The sequence below is a fragment of the Phyllobates terribilis genome, unplaced genomic scaffold (genome assembly GCF_046119375.1).
Source record: "Phyllobates terribilis strain yellow unplaced genomic scaffold, ASM4611937v1 Scaffold_8__6_contigs__length_399053987, whole genome shotgun sequence".
Lineage (NCBI taxonomy): Eukaryota > Metazoa > Chordata > Amphibia > Anura > Dendrobatidae > Phyllobates > Phyllobates terribilis.
This window is the reverse complement of record NW_027362768.1, coordinates 293,288,235-293,304,734: the sequence shown is the minus strand read 5'-3', so window position 1 is coordinate 293,304,734 and position 16,500 is coordinate 293,288,235. Positions and strand designations below refer to the sequence as shown.

Below are 16,500 nucleotides of genomic sequence, written 5' to 3'. Positions count from 1 at the left end.
TAGGCCTCCCAAACTAACTGTACTCTTCTGGCTACCTTGCTAGAGGCGGGTAAAAGTAGCCCACGTCCCTGAGTGTGCCGTGTGGTGCTCACCCGTATGGCCGGTGACTCGGGGCCTTCTAGTAGCTTCCGCTCCACGACGGCGGTGCTGGTCCCATGCGTATGACCGTGCCTTCGGGTTTCTTGGCCAGAGGACCTGGAATCCCCTGCCTGACGGATTCTGCTGCTGGGTAGGAGTTAGTCCCCACAGCCTCGGACTCCGGGTCTGGTAAGAAATCTTCCCAGTCAGGGCGAGCTCTGCAGCTGCCAGCCCCTGACTCCTTGTAACACTGCTCCCACAGAGCTCCTGATGTTCTGTTCCTATATTTGCTTCTTTTCTCTGTCTCTACTTCTTCTCTACTCCCTCACCCTGCCTCAGCCCCAGGTTTATATAGGGGAAGTCCTTCCCCTCCCAGGACTGGGCAGGAGGTGTGGCATGCATAGGATTCCTGACCAAGAGACCTCCCACCTGCTCTCAGACATAACATTGCTGTTACTGTGGAAACCAGACCCCTGGGGTGCCACATTCCCCCCTAGTGAAATTTAGTACTCCGGGACTAAACATATTTTAGAAAAACATAACAAGATATAACAATAACAATACAATAAAGAAACACATAAAGGTGGTCACGGCATGTCCGTAACCGGGTGCAGTCTTTGAAGAAAGCAAGGTGTCCATTTCACCAAAACAGGGAGACGTAACCAGGTAGGGGTCTGTCCTGCCCCGAGTCCTTAACAGTCTTTAGTCCATTCCTGGGTTACGCTCCAACCATGTACAAGGATTCCCGGTAAATCCACCAAGGACTCCTATAAATAACTAGAAACACATAATTATACACAAGCAACAAGAAAAACAGATAACCACAAATAAAACAATTTATACACTTCAAATCCTCCAACGTGCGGGTAACTGGCCTCTAGTGGCCCTAGTGGACCTACGGAGCTGACTGTCTAGCCCTGAACTACAGGGTGTAGGAGCTGTCAAGGGTAAACTGGGCAGCTGTCTACCGGCTCTTTGGCTCACTAGGGGTACGGCAGGCTCACTATAAGCAGAGGGTTGATCCTCCTGTTCTGCTTGTGTGGAGTCTTCTGCCTCCTGGACCGGCTGCTCTTCCAGCTCTACCTGTTGCTCCGTAGGCACTTGGGATGCTGGTTGGAGGAACGTGAGGACGGGTACCACAACTGCACCATTGACTTGAGTCCAGGACCGAGGGAAGTCTCCGAGCACAGTACTAACCATATCTTCCCTTTCCTCTACGGGTCGATGGTCTTCTTGTTCCTCTTCAGGGTTCCGTAGCTGTTCAGGACACTTCTTCAGGTGATCCCGGGATACAATGGCTATGGTCTCCCCTCCGTCTTTACTGATGGTACAGACTTTCGGGTTCTCGTGGCTTGAGGGCAGTACGGTGTACGGGTCCTTCTCCCACTGGTCGTCCAACTTGTGGAGCCGTCTTTTCCTCTTCAAGACCTGCTCTCCGGGTACCAGGGGAACAGCGGGAGCATACTGGTTGTAAGTTTTCTCTTGTCTCTCCCTAGCCTGACAGAGACTTCGCTCCACGCTCTCCTGTACTTTCCGGTACTGCTGCTGCCTCTCTGTGTCCCAGTCTGCTTCTGGTGAAGTGTCCTCGGGTGTCAGGACTCCCATTTCCAGGTCAACAGGTAACTTACCAGGTCTCGCCCTCATTAGGTAAGCCGGGGTACAGTTGGTGGAACCTACCGGGATGTGGTTGTATAGGTCCACCAGATCGGGCAGCTTCTCAGGCCACAGACTGCGTTCTTCCAGGGGCAACGTTTTCAGAAGATCCATTACCACCTGGTTCATTTTCTCACAAAGTCCATTAGTTTGCGGATGATAGGGTGTCGTCCTTATCTTCCGGCAGCCATACAGATTGCAGAATTCCTGGAAGACCTCCGCTTCAAAGGCAGGTCCCTGGTCCGTCAGCACTTGGTCCGGGTACCCGTGTGGACGGCAGAAGTGCTGCTGGAAGGCTCTAGCTGCTGTTTGAGCCGTTAAGTCCTTAACGGGGACGACAACCAAGAACCGGGAGTAATGATCCACAATGGTTAACGCGTAGACGTAGCCACTTCTGCTTGGGGTCAGTTTTACATGATCCAAGGCTACCAGTTCCAACGGCTGCCGGGTGACGATGGACTGCAGGGGAGTCTTCTGGCTGGCACGGTCCTTCCTTCTTAGGTTGCACGGGCCACAGTCTCTGCACCACCTCTCGATGGTTCCCCTCATGCCTACCCAGTGGAACCGCCCACGCAGCAGGAACTCCAGCTTCTTCCATCCGAAGTGTCCAGCCCCGTCATGGTATGCTTCCATCACCATGGCTGCGTCTCTCCGTGGCACCACTACTTGCCAGATTAGTTCATGCGTCCGGGAGTTAACCATTCTGCGGCACAACTTCCCCTTGTAAAGGAACAGTCGACTCTTCTCAGCCCACAGTTGTTTGGCTTCCTCCGGAGCGTCTGGGTCAAGGCGAGCCTCTGGCCGAGTCAGCATCTCCTTCACCAGCCGGACGGCAGGGTCACTGTCCTGCGTTTCCTCCCAGTTGTAGTGAGGCAAGGGGTTAAACGTAGCGGCTTGCTTACTCCTTACCCGATGGGAATACTGGATAGTCCCATGACGGTGGAACGCGGGGAGTTCGACTTCTTCCAGTCCCTCTGGATCTTCTCCTACGTCCGGTAGGTTTGGCATCCTGGACAGGGCGTCCGCGTTGGTATTGGAGCGCCCTGCCCGGTATTTGATTGTGAACTCGTAGTTGGACAGACGGGCCATCCATCTCTGCTCTAGGGCACCGAGTCTTGCCGTGTCCAGGTGTGTCAACGGGTTGTTATCCGTGTACACGGTGAACCGGGAAGAAGCAAGGTAATGCTTAAAGCGTTCGGTGACTGCCCACACCACTGCCAGGAACTCTAGCTTAAATGAGCTGTAATTCTCAGGGTTTCTTTCGGTGGGTCGCAGTTTTCGGCTGGCGTAAGCGATTACTCGCTCTTTCCCCTGCTGGATCTGGGACAGCACGGCTCCTAGCCCGATGTTACTTGCGTCGGTGTAGAGGATAAAGGGCTGGCTGTAATCCGGGTACGCCAGGATTTCATCCCCCGTGAGGGCCATCTTCAGCTGGCGGAAGGACTCTTCTTCCAACTTCTCCCATCTGAAGGGCGGCTTCTGGTTCTTGGCCTTCCGGGACTGGCCTATCAGGAGGTCCTGCATAGGAGCTGCCTTTTTGGTGAAACCGGGGATGAATCTGCGGTAATAGCCTACCAACCCGAGGAACTGCCGCACTTCCTTTACACTGGAGGGACTTGGCCATTCCTTAATTGCGGTGATCTTATCAGGGTCGGGAGCCACTCCATCAGCGCTCACCACGTGTCCCAGGTACTGCACCTTTGGTTTCAGGAGGTGACACTTGGAGGGTTTCACCTTTAGGCCGTAGCTTGCCAGAGCTTCGAACACTTCCGCCAGGTGTTTCAGGTGGTCCTCATAAGTCTTAGAATATACGATGACATCGTCCAGGTACAACAGGACCGTCTCGAAGTTTCTGTGGCCCAGACAGCACTCCATTAATCGTTGGAAGGTTCCTGGTGCGTTGCAGAGTCCGAACGGCATGCAGGTAAACTCGCTAAGTCCCATCGGGGTGGTGAATGCGGTCTTCTCCCGGTCCGCCTCTGCTACAGGAACCTGCCAGTACCCACTAGTGAGATCCAAGGTAGAGAAGAAGTTAGCAGATCTTAAAGCAGCCAAAGACTCCTCTATCCTTGGTAAGGGGTACGCATCCTTGTGTGTGATACGGTTGATTTTCCGGTAATCTACACGCATCCTCATGGTGTTGTCTTTCTTTTTGACTAAGACTAGTGGAGCTGCCCAGGGGCTACAGCTATCCCTGATCACCCCAGCCTCCTTCATGTCTCTAAGCATCCCCTTGGCGTGTTGGTAGTGTGCAGGGGGTACGGGTCGATATCTCTCTTTTATGGGAGGATGGTCTCCCGTGGGGATGTGGTGTTCTACCCCCTTGACTCGCCCGAAGTCTAACGGGTGTTTACTAAACACTCTCTCGTACTCTTGAACCACCCGATAGACTCCCTGTTTCTGGTGTGAGGGAGTGGAGTCAGTACCCAAATGTAGTTGCTGACACCAGTCCTCCATTGTTTTCTTAGAGCCGTTACCTTCCTCCGGGTGAGATGGAGGCAAGGGTTCCACAGATTGTATAGCATTTTGGTTAATGGTATATAATTTGGCTAGCGTGGCATACCGGGGCAGGTACACTTCCCTCTTCCCGATATTGATTATGCGAACGGGCACCCTCCCATGGCGTACATTAACCACCCCCCGTGCTGTCAAGATGGTGGGCCTACTGTCTGAGTAAACTGGTTCTACCATTGCCTGGTAATCTCTACCTCTCAGACCAATAGCTGCCCGGCACCAAATCATCATTTCACTTTTTGGGGGCATGGCAATAGGGAAAGGGTCACACATTCTCACGCTACCAATCTCACCGCCGGAGAGTTCCACCTGTTGCCGTCGCATCAGTGCCCGGATCTCTTTTTGGAGCACTCGCTGCTCGCCGGAGCTGGCGTTCTTGGCAACCTGCTGTAAAAGGAAAATCACCTCTGTAAGACAATTTTCAATTACATTAGTTCCTAGAGTTATCTTTGGGTGACTCTCGTGTTTGTCAATGTCTACAATGATCAGTCCCTGTGCTGCCAGTTCAACTCTACCAATTTTAATGGTCACCTCTTTAAATCCGATCTGTGGCACGGGCTGACCATTGCTGGCGATGATACTCAAGTCGTCGTCAGGGTAGCGGGTAATATCCGAGTCATTCCAGTACTGCTTGAAGAGCACGTACGGGATGGTGGTGACCTGTGACCCGGTGTCCAGTAGGGCACTCATAGGAATGCCATCCAGTACCACAGGCAAGACTGGACGTCCTCCCACATATTTGTCGCGCCAGTTCGATGGGCCTGATGATCTTTTTCCTAGGGGTTGGCCCTCTACCCTAGGTTGTGCCAGTTTAAAGGACAGTACCTTGCCATATGTCCGGGTTGATTACAGCGGCGGCAGATGGGTCGTCCGTCCTCGTTGTATCGGTCGCTGGGTCTTCCTCTGGCCGGTGGGGTCCTCCTTGGTCGACGCCACGGGATGTCCTCCGGTCCGGATGCCAGCTGGATCTTCCCTGGAGTAGAAACCTGTAAAGACTGCACAGTTCGGGTTAGCGGAGCAACGCTTTTAGCTAGCTCTTGGACCTGATGGTGCAGGTCTGGAGCCGGGTCATTGCTCAAAGCCTGCGCATCAGCTCCCACAGGCCCTGCCGACAAGGGCGCCGCCTCCTGGTGGTAAGTGGTAGTGGGGCGTCTGTGGGTCACAACGCCACCTGGTGCCGGTTCTCGGAGCACCCGGATGGCTCTGTCCTTGAACTGTGCAAATCCCAGATGAGGGTCCTGTAAGGCCATTGCCCGCAACTGGGTTCGGTGGGCATTGCAATATAAACCCTCTATAAATTGTTCAGTCAACAGCCTGTCCTCGTCTCCCACGCCGTCAGGGTCGGTCTGCTTAATGGCTCTCAGGGCTTCTTGTATGTTTAATGCATAGTCCCTTATACTCTCATGTGCCCGCTGTTTGCACCCGTAGAATCTGAGCTTCATCTCGGCTGAGGTGCGGGTATCAAAGGTGTCCCTCAGCCGGGCCAGTATCCCTGCGACAGTCCTCCCCCCAGGTGGCCAGGACTTTACCTCCCTTTGGGCTGCCCCGGTTAATTGGGCCACCAGGATGCTCACTTTTTGCTCTTCTGTAAGGGGGTACACTTGGAAGAGGCTATACAGCTTTTCTCTAAAGTCATGCAGGGTATGCGATTCCCCCGAGTACTGGGGTAGCCAGGCTGCCCCCGGGATATAGGGCATGGTGAAAGGCATGACCGCAACAGCGGTGGCGCTGGCGGGGGATGAAGCGGTGAAGCTCTCCTCCGTATCCGACATCCTTCTCCCCCCTAGTGGACCGTGGCGACCTTGCGATGATCCTCTTCCGTAGGCCGCGGCTCCGCAGTGGATCATCAGGGTTGAGGACCTTCCGTCGCGCTCCTGTGACGTCGGCGTCTGCTGGGCTCCTTCCAGGACCTTACGCAACGTCCGGACGTGAGGCGGGGCTTCAGTTCTCGCGCGCTTTCGGAGTCCACGCCCCTTTTCTTCCCGCGCGGCGTCCTCAAGATGGCGTCCAATGGCGGGAAACCTCCACGGATGGCGGGAAGAAGGCCGAAGATGGCGCCGGATGGCGGGAAAACTTCGCAGATGGCGGGAAGAATGTAGAAGATGGCGCCGGATGGCGGGAATCTTCACCACTGGTAAGTTTGAACAGTCTTTTTCAGGCACGCAGTACCCGGTGGTTGCGGGCACGAGATCCTGCCGACTACGCCAAAAGTTGACGCACCCCTGGGCCTGTGTCGCGCAGCGTTGCGCACGCGGGAGCTTACCCGGAGCCGGATCTGTTGAGGGTAGTAGTCTCGTGGCGGTGACCCGGTCCGTGCCCAGGGAGTCAGACTAAGTGGCGCTGTATTAGCGGTAGATGTTGGACGACTACGCCACCCGTCGAATGCAGCTATGGAGCTGCCGCTGCAGGGCAGACCGCTGAGGCCGGTGGTAGGATTGTGCAGCGTGATAGTATAACCCCCAACGGGAGGGGTATCGCCTCAGGGCAGCCGACGTGGACGATGGGGGTAGCAGGAACCACTCGGAGACGGTACGGTGTAGTTCAGGGTCTTTACTGGTGACAAAGATAGACCCTCCCGGAGTACTGGCTAGCGATTGGGGCCTGGTCAGTCCTTGAGCAGATGGGATCTCCCCTGGCCAGGCGGAGTTGTAGGCCTCCCAAACTAACTGTACTCTTCTGGCTACCTTGCTAGAGGCGGGTAAAAGTAGCCCACGTCCCTGAGTGTGCCGTGTGGTGCTCACCCGTATGGCCGGTGACTCGGGGCCTTCTAGTAGCTTCCGCTCCACGACGGCGGTGCTGGTCCCATGCGTGTCACCGTGCCTTCGGGTTTCTTGGCCAGAGGACCTGGAATCCCCTGCCTGACGGATTCTGCTGCTGGGTAGGAGTTAGTCCCCACAGCCTCGGATTCCGGGTCCGGTAAGAAATCTTCCCAGTCAGGGCGAGCTCTGCAGCTGCCAGCCCCTGACTCCTTGTAACACTGCTCCCACAGAGCTCCTGATGTTCTGTTCCTATATTTGCTTCTTTTCTCTGTCTCTACTTCTTCTCTACTCCCTCACCCTGCCTCAGCCCCAGGTTTATATAGGGGAAGTCCTTCCCCTCCCAGGACTGGGCAGGAGGTGTGGCATGCATAGGATTCCTGACCAAGAGACCTCCCACCTGCTCTCAGACATAACATTGCTGTTACTGTGGAAACCAGACCCCTGGGGTGCCACATTACCTTTTAAAAGAACGCTAAATCTAAAGAAAGCATGGTCACAGGAGTCAAATTTAGAGCTTTTTTTTTTCTTTGATTTAAAGGGGTAATCTTGTTCGGCTCACTTCCGTATCGGTAGGTGAGCAGATATCTGACTGGCGTGCCTGAGCGGCAGGTATTGGGCACCTGTCCCATTCTAACTAATAACCTTATGTGGACTACCTGTATGTCCATTCTAGTGAAATAATTCCAGTTGGCATCAGAGATGAATTTCAGCTTGTGCAGGCAAGTGAGGAGAGGAGAACGATATCAGCCACAGATGCCCACAAGCTGTAAGATATCTGAAGGTGTGACATCAACGGCCCCACTCGCCTCCAGATACAGCAGTGAGCGGAACCGCCTTACTGCTTTACAGCGCTAGAACATGAGCCCTTATAATTATAGCAAACCCTCACCTCTTCAAACTTGTGTATCTGTCGTATAAAGAAGTCTCAGTAGCGTCAGGCGACTTTGGTATCTGCAATGTGAATCATGTCCTAAAGGAGAATGGAATCAAAATAAATTGAAGAAGGTCAGTTACACATAATATAGGAACGACAACAACTATGCGGATAAGACAAAAACCAGAATGCCATCCAATGTATTATTAAATGTGTAAAACTTGGATAATCACACAGCTGAATACTGTACCTTATCTATGTAGAAGTCCACTTCTGATGCGGACTGAAATTCTCCCTCCAGTGCAGAAATGCCGCTAGTCCACACGAGGTTCTTCATCTTATGCTTGAAAACGAGAAGCTGAATGCGAAATTCCTGTTCTGGTAAATCCAAGAATCCTGCCAGCTTGGCCACGGGCATAGTGGTATATAACTTCAGGAAACTGGGAGGGAAAAAAAAAAGCAAACATGGTGAAAACTCAATTATGTGAGGTCTCTGGACATCTTTCTACCCCAGCATTCTCCGCTCGAAGGAATGTCCCCAGGACGACATATGATCAAGCACTTTGCCGTTTAGGTCTTGCTGACTCTTGCTTTGTAAAAAATAAACAATATATATTATTGTGCCTGCGTATGATCCTGCATTGGTACAACATGGGCTCATTGGATACTATAAGCAGGACATTCAGGATAATTCAGCATACTGCTGCGTGCAGAGGCGCGATGTGGCATCTTACACCAGTTCCAGAATGGAGACGCACCTGCGGATGGTGGACAGCTGTGCCTGCTGCTGGACTTCATCCAGAAAGACTTTAAGTTGCTGAAGATAAGGTTCTTTGTGAGAGTTGGGGTGAACATTATCATAGTTAGGGACCACTGGTGACAGGAACTTGGGGCAGGCGTAATTAAAGAGCTCTTCATAAATCTGTGCATCGCTGATGAGTAGAAGAAAATTTACACGTGGTCAGAAATTACAAAAACGCAGAATATTTACTTGTATTACATACCCAAATGTTGTAGATCATCCAAACCCTCGGACACATTTCTATCTGAAATGTGTACTGAGCCATCTACTCTAATCACAAGTTTAATGGCGTTTTTCACTTATAGGAAATTCCAAGGGGGAACTGGAAAAGGTTTCCCCAGAAGAAAGCTGTAATTTTTATTTTAAAATTTTATAAATGAAAACCAAACTGTATGGACAAAAGTATGAAATACAGGTTTATCATTTAGCCTTTACTAACATGTCTTGGAGAAAACTTGGCGCTCAGGTAATTGATGACAGAAGATAATTTTATTGTGTGCAGGCAATCCAAAATAAAGAAGGTCATTGCATGGCCTAGACGTCATCAGTTAGATTGCTGTGTGTATAACGACACAGGTCACAGCAAACGCTCTGGTTGAGCAGAGAACGCTGCGGTGGTGAGTGGCCAGGAAAACGTTACCTGACTGACTACACTGATTCAGCTGTAACATTGGTAAAAGAGGGATAACGTTATAAAGTTGTTTTTCAGGGGTCGGCCTTGGGCCCTTCATTCCAGTGAAGAGAAATAATAATACTTCAGCATACCACAGCATTTTGTATGATTGTAGCTCCTTGTGTTAACAGTTTGGGGGGGGTTGGCCCTTTTCTGTTCCTAATGACTGTGCCCAGTGCAGAAAGCAATGTCCATAAAAGCATGGTTGGGAGAGTTTGGTGTGAAATAAATTAACTGGACTGCACAGAGCCCCGACCTCAAATACATAGAACACCTCTGGGATGATGTAGAAAGGAGATTGAGATTCAGGCCCTCTCGCCAGCATAAGTATCTGATCTTACAAATGCTTTTCTGGATGAATGAGCAAAAATTCACACAGAAATACCGGCTAAATATTGCAGTAAGCCTTCCCAGAAGAGTGGAGCCGTTATATCTGCAAAGTAGGAACAAATCCATATTAAATCAAACCAAGTAGGATCCCGGCACTCACATGTGAAATAATTAGTCTTAACAATAAACGGCTAATTTTTTTTCTCAATTGAAAAAAGCCCAGAAGGGGCTAATGACTTGTATGTTGAGACAACAATAAATGGCTAATTATTTCACATGTGAGTGCCGGGATCCTACTTGGTTTGATATGCATTTCCTTGACCAGAGGAAGAACCATATGGAGTGCCGACCAGCCTGCCTTTTCCTTGTAACTCCACATTAATACTGCAAGGTGGCTAACGGACACATAGTACTAAGAGGCTTGTTGGGTGCATCTGGGGCAGGTTTTACGGGCAGCCTGAGAGACGGGTGGGTCTGGCTGCCCACATACCCCACCTCTGGGTGTGCTTCACATAATAAAATAGAGTCTGTTTGACAAGTGGTCTGTGTCTGGAACTGAGAAGACCTCCTGTGTGATGTCTCCAGTCTGAGCAGGTATACTGGATGCTATCCAGCCTGTGTGTCCTGGACTGTCTCTAAAGTGACTGTGTTGGAACAGTTTACTTTGTTTTGCCTGCACTGAAAGGCCGTTTATTTTCCTTTGCTTGTGGCATGGGTTATGAAGCACCAATAATCCAGCCTGGACATTTAAATGGAAAATGTTCCCATTTATACATGTCAAGCGCTTATCCCAGTACCACGTCACTAGGGGGGTGGCGGAATAAACCTACCTTCATTTACACTAATGCAAAACCTACACTAATGGTCAAGCCCAGCAACCACCATGTATTTTTTCTCTGCCCTATTCCATGCTTATCTAGGAGCTATAAGAGAGAAAATGACAAATTGCCCATGACCTTTTTATTCTAGCTTTAGATGGGAGCCCTAGTGATATGCCATATTTATGGTTAGAAAACTGAGGCCCTGCTGTACCTGTCCATATAGAGGGCTTTTTATAGATGCGTAATATTCTGCAACCCCAAAAAATAATTGAGCAAATATTTCCAAATTGCAATGCAAAAGAGAGGAAAATATATATATATTTTTTTTAGCTATTTGGAATCAGAATCAATAATACAGAGACTCCAATAGATTTAAGGAGAACAGACGCCCACCATATAAAACACGGTCATGCAGCTTAAGACTTCCTTACCCTTTCTGCATACGTAACATTTTGTCCCCATATTTCTCTCTCAGCTGAGTGTGAATACTCTCATCAATGCGCATGGGGTACATGGTGAGGGCGATGGCCAGCAGTGCATGCATCTGCTCATTCTGCTTGTTAATCTGTGCAGAAGGAATACAAGGTTTGTAAATCCAGCGATCATTTATAATGTGATAATAAAAATATAAGAGATGACAGAACACACAAGGGGCTTACCATTTCATACTTGTATGTGGTTCTCTGGAACATACTCTTGGTTCTCTGGATATATAGCAAGATGTTAGCGAACACACGAATGGCATCCTGATATCTTCGCGTCATAAGGTAGGCAAAGCCAACATAATAGTATGTGGTCACCTGACACTCCGGCACTCGGGAGTACATACTCTGCAAGCAGAAGATCAGACATACACTATATTTCCAGAACAACTGAACAGTAGGAAGAAATTATTACATGGTTGAGAGTACAGATAACAGAAATCTAAGTTCGAGCAAGACCTGCAGTAGTTCTCTGATCCAGATGCCCCAAAAGTTCTTGGCAGCCATTAGAAGGGTTATCCATCCATTCTCCCATTGATGCGGTGAAGTAGTCCTGTGCCCTTAGCAGAGAAACACCCCCAAAACATAATGTTTCCACCTCCATGATTGACAGTGGGGACGGTTCTTTGGGTCATAGGCAGCATTTCTCTTCCTCCAAACACGGCGAGTTGAGTTAATGCCAAAGAGTTAAATTTTGGTCTCATCTGACCACAGCACCTTCTCCCAATAACTCACAGAATCATCCAGGTGTTCATTGGCAAACTTCAGACGGGCCTGCACATGTGCCTTCTTGAGCAGGGGGGACCTTGTGGGCACTGCAGGATTTTAAACCTTTAAGGCGTAATGTGTTACCATGGGTTTCTTGGTGACTGTGGTCCCAGCTGCCTTGAGATCATTAACAACTTCCCCCCCGTGTAGTTTTAGACTGATCTCTCATCTTCCTCATGATCAAGGATACCCCACGAGGTGAGATTTTGCATGGTGCCCCAGATCAATGTCGATTGACAGTCATTTTGTATTTCTTCCATTTTCTTACTATTGCACCAACAGTTGTCTCCTTCTCACCCAGCATCTTACTTATGGTTTTGTAGCCCATTCCAGCTTTGTGCAGGTCTATGATCTCGTCTATGATCGAAGATACTTCCACATTCATAGGTAACAACTGGTTTGGTGCCAAACCAGACTTCTGCTTTACCATCGCAGCAACCAATAGTTGTAAGTGCTTATTAATAGTAATGGTAGATGATACCTTCTTATTGAGCTCAATGTTTTCCAACACTTTAATAGCCTGATAATAATCTCCAAGAAGCGAATGCAGACGAAGCAGTCCAACCAAGCTGAAGTATCCAAGCATCTTGTATAGGGAATGTCTGTCGTATTCTCCAGCTACACTTTCAGGGTCACCTGGGGAAGAGAGAAAGAGGATTTATAAAAAGAAACTAAAACTATGCTATGTATTGCATAAGTAACTATGTACTACAGCAGACCATCAAATACTGCTAGTTAGTGGGGCTTAAAAGTGAGTTAACAATGGGACATTCATTACACTGATATTTCTCCTCTATGGAAGAACGTCAACCGAGTGCAGAGAGCCATCTGACATATTTAGATCCACTGAAGAGCAATTAAGCAAAAGTAAATGAGTACTTCTAATCAGGGCTGTGCAGTCGGAGTCATGGAGTCGGTGTTCATTTTGGTGGAGTCGGAAAAAAATGGACCGACTCAGACTCCTAAACTATATAATAAATTGGGTACAGTAGTTCAATGCGGTTTGTGGGGAATATTTTTTCATAAGGATTTGGGAAAGTTATGAAATGTCCTATAAATGTCTGACCTATTCCTGATCTAAGGGTCTAGACTTTTAGCTGAGATGAATGTGACTCGCCCTCTGGGCCGTGGGGCACTCGGATCCGGGCAATAGGGGAACGATGGCAGTAGTAGTGGCAACCCGGTTCCGTGGCTCAGGGTGGTCAGGCCAGTGGTAGTCCGTTATGTACTGATGATTATGTCCGACTACGCCACCCGTGGATTTGCGGTCATTAGGAACCGCCGCTGCAAGGCAGACCGCTGGGGCTGATGATGTACGCAGCTGGGATGGTGTGACTCCCCACGGGAAGAGTGCGGCCCCAGGGCAGTGTAGTGGATGTTGGGAGTGATGGTAGTGAGAGTCCCAGTGCTGATAGTGCTGGAGGAGCAAGGAGCACGCAGACAACAGGTTGCAGTCCAGGGTATTTACTAGAACAGGTAAATTGACCCACAAACAGTCCCAGCTAGGAGGGGACCTGGATGTCTGAGAGCAACGGGGAAATTGGCCCTGGTCAGGGTGAGGGTGTAGGCCTACCGTGCTTTCTGTGCTCCTTCTGGCTATCTCCTCATTATAGGGTAACAGCCCACGTTTCCGAGCTTTCCGTGTATTCTCGCCTGTATGGCCTGCGACGTGGGTTCCTTTCTGCTCCCAGCCTTGTACGGCTTTGCTGGTCCCTTCTGTTGTGGCAGGGCCTCCAGGCTTCTTAGGCCAAGGAATTTACAGTCCCCTGCAAACTGGTTATCTGCTGGGGGATGTGGAATCTTCCCAGCCTCAGACACCAAAGTCTGGTAAATTAAGTCCGTTATCTGCCAAGACAGGCTCTCTTCGCCTCTTGTCTCTGGCTTGTGGCTCTCCTCCTGCCACACTTCCTCTTAGGTGCAATACAACTTTCTGTCCCTGCTCTGCTCCGGGACACGTCTCAGTGCTGAGACAGGCCATCCAGTTCTCTCTAACCCTGCCCCCAGCACCAGCTTTTATAGGGGCAGCCTGCTCCCCCTACTGGCCTGAGACAGTAGGTACTGCATGCTAATGTTCCCCTGACTAGAGAACCTCCCCCTTGCTCTCAGACACAGCTTTATTATATTTTGTGGCATCCAGGCCAGGGTGACACATTCCCCCCTAGTGAAATTTAGTACTCCGGGACTAAACAGTAAACAAAGACAATATTCATGACCATAAAACATTAACAGACAGACGACGCACAGCTTGAGTTCTTAAGGTCACAGTGTGGTCTGTGACCGGGTGTCCATATCACCAATACAACGGGGAGCCTTAACCAGGTGGGGATCTGTCCTACCCCAAGTCCTTCACAGTCTTAGTTCATTCCTTGGTCAGGCTCCGAACGCAGTCCATACAAGGTCCCGGTTATAAAAAGTCCATAACCTTTGAGTCCTTACGGTAGCTGCAAGAAACTGAAACATAGAATTACCAAACATGCATGTAACTTTGCAAACAATTCAACATTTGGCAACAGGGTTATTTACAATCTTAGCGCGCTCTATATTTTCCAGCGAGCGGGTATCTGCCCTTTTGTGCTCCTGGTTGACCTACGTAGCCCACTGTCTGGTGGTGGACCAACCTGGCTTTCCCCACTAGCGTTAGGGGTACAGCTACCAGCTGGGTGTACAGGTAGGGCAGGCAGCTGTCTGCGGGTCCTTTGGCTTACCGCAGGCATGGCAGGCTCACTGTCAGCAGAGGGTTGACTCTCCTGGGCTGCTGGTACAGGCTCTTCTGCCTCTGGAACCGCTTGCTCCTCTTCACCTTCCGGCTCTGGTGTTGGTTGTTGCTGTGCCGGTTGCAGGAAATGCAGGACAGGTACCACTATGGCATCATTTATGCGAGTCCAGGACTGAGGGAACTCTCCGAGAACGGTGCTGATCATTTCTTCCTTGTCCTCTGCGGGATTAAGGTCACTCTGATCCTCTTCTGCACTACGGAGTTGCTCGGGGCATCTTTTGAGGTGGTCTCTGGAGACGGTGCTAGTGGTTTCTCCTCCGTCCTTGGTGATCACGCACACCTTCGGGTTGTCGTGATCAGACTGCAGTACGGTGTAGGGTTCCCTTTCCCACTGGTCGTCCAACTTATGTAGCCTTCTTTTTCGCTTTAGGACTTGCTCACCAGGTTCTAGGGGACCAGCAGGGGCGTGTTGATTGAAGAGTTTTTCTTGCCTCTCTCTCACCTGTGCCAGGCTCTTCTCCACACTCTCCTGTACCTTCTTGTACTGCAGTTGCCTGTCCGCATCCGGGGAGGTGTCCTCAGGTATTAGGACTCCCATCTCCAGGTCTACGGGCAGCTTACCTGGTCTGGCTCGCATCAGGTAAGCCGGGGTGCCGTTTGTAGCATTCACCGGGATATTATTGAATAGGTCTATCAGGTCCGGTAGTTTTTCTGGCCACAGGCTGCGTTCCTCCAGGGGCAACGTCTTCAGGAGATCAATGACTATATTGTTCATCTTCTCACACATCCCGTTGGTTTGGGGGTGGTAAGGCGTTGTACGAATCTTCTTACAGCCATAGAGGTTGCAGAACTCCTGGAAGATTTCAGCCTCGAACGCTGGACCCTGGTCTCTCAGGACCTGTTCCGGATACCCGTGTGGACAGCAGAAATATTGCTGGAAGGCTCTGGCCGCTGTTTGGGCTGTCAAGTCCTTTACCGGGACCACCACTAGAAAACGGGAATAGTGGTCCACGATTGTCAGGGCGTAGATGTACCCTGACCGGCTTGGAGCCAACTTGACGTGGTCTAGAGCTACCAGCTCAAGAGGCTGCGTGGTGACGATGGGCCTCAAGGGTGTCTTCTGGCTGGTGCGGTCCTTCCTCCTCAGGTGACAAGGGCCACAGTCTCTGCACCACTTTTCTACAGCTCCTCTCATGCCGACCCAAAAGAACCTTCCTCTTAGCAGGAACTCCAGTTTCTTCCAACCGAAGTGTCCCGCTCTGTCATGGTAAGCCCCCAGGACCATAGCTGCATCCCGCCTTGGGACCACGACTTGCCAGGTCAGCTCGTGCGTCCGGTGGTTGACAATCCTTCTGCACAACTTGCCTTCGTAGAGGAACAGCTTGCTCTTCTCCTTCCATAGCTGCTTGGCTTCCTCTGGGGCATCCGGATCTAAGCGGGCGTCTTCCCGGGTCAGCAGATCTTTCACCAGGCGGACTGTAGGGTCACTATCTTGGGTCTCGGCCCAGCTGTGGTGAGGTAGCGGATTGATCATCACGGTTGTTAGATCCTCCTCCTTCACGCGGTGGGAGTATTGAGCGGCTCCACACCGGTGAAACGCGGGGAGTTCTACCTCCTCCAGCTCTTCTGGGTTTTCGTCACCTTCAGGTAAGTGAGGCATCCTCGATAGGACGTCCGCATTCGCATTGGTTTTGCCTGCCCGGTACTTGATCACGAAGTCATAGTTGGAGAGACGGGCCATCCACCGCTGTTCCAGGGCACCCAGTCTTGCATTGTCCAGGTGTGTCAACAGGTTGTTGTCCGTGTACACGGTGAACTTTGCGGAGGCCAGGTAATGCTTGAAGCGTTCTGTCACGGCCCACACCACCGCCAAGAATTCTAGCTTGAAGGAGCTGTAATTCTCCGGGTTTCTCTCGGTGGGTCTCAGCTTCCGGCTGGCGTACGCGATCACCCTTTCTCTGCCCTGTTGGTTTTGGGACAGTACGGCTCCCAGTCCCACATTACTGGCGTCCGTGTGGAGAATAAAAGGC

General features: G+C 50.7%; 1 protein-coding gene and 1 pseudogene across 4 annotated transcripts in view; one reads left to right on the top strand and one right to left on the bottom strand.

Annotated features, from left to right (window-relative positions):
- Positions 1–16,500, top strand: part of LOC141157322 (microtubule-associated serine/threonine-protein kinase 3-like) — a 490,040-nt gene that overhangs the window by 64,546 nt on the left and 408,994 nt on the right. The window lies entirely within an intron of this gene.
- The window catches only part of LOC141157749 (eukaryotic translation initiation factor 3 subunit L-like), a 35,182-nt pseudogene that overhangs the window by 1,392 nt on the left and 17,290 nt on the right, over positions 1–16,500 (bottom strand).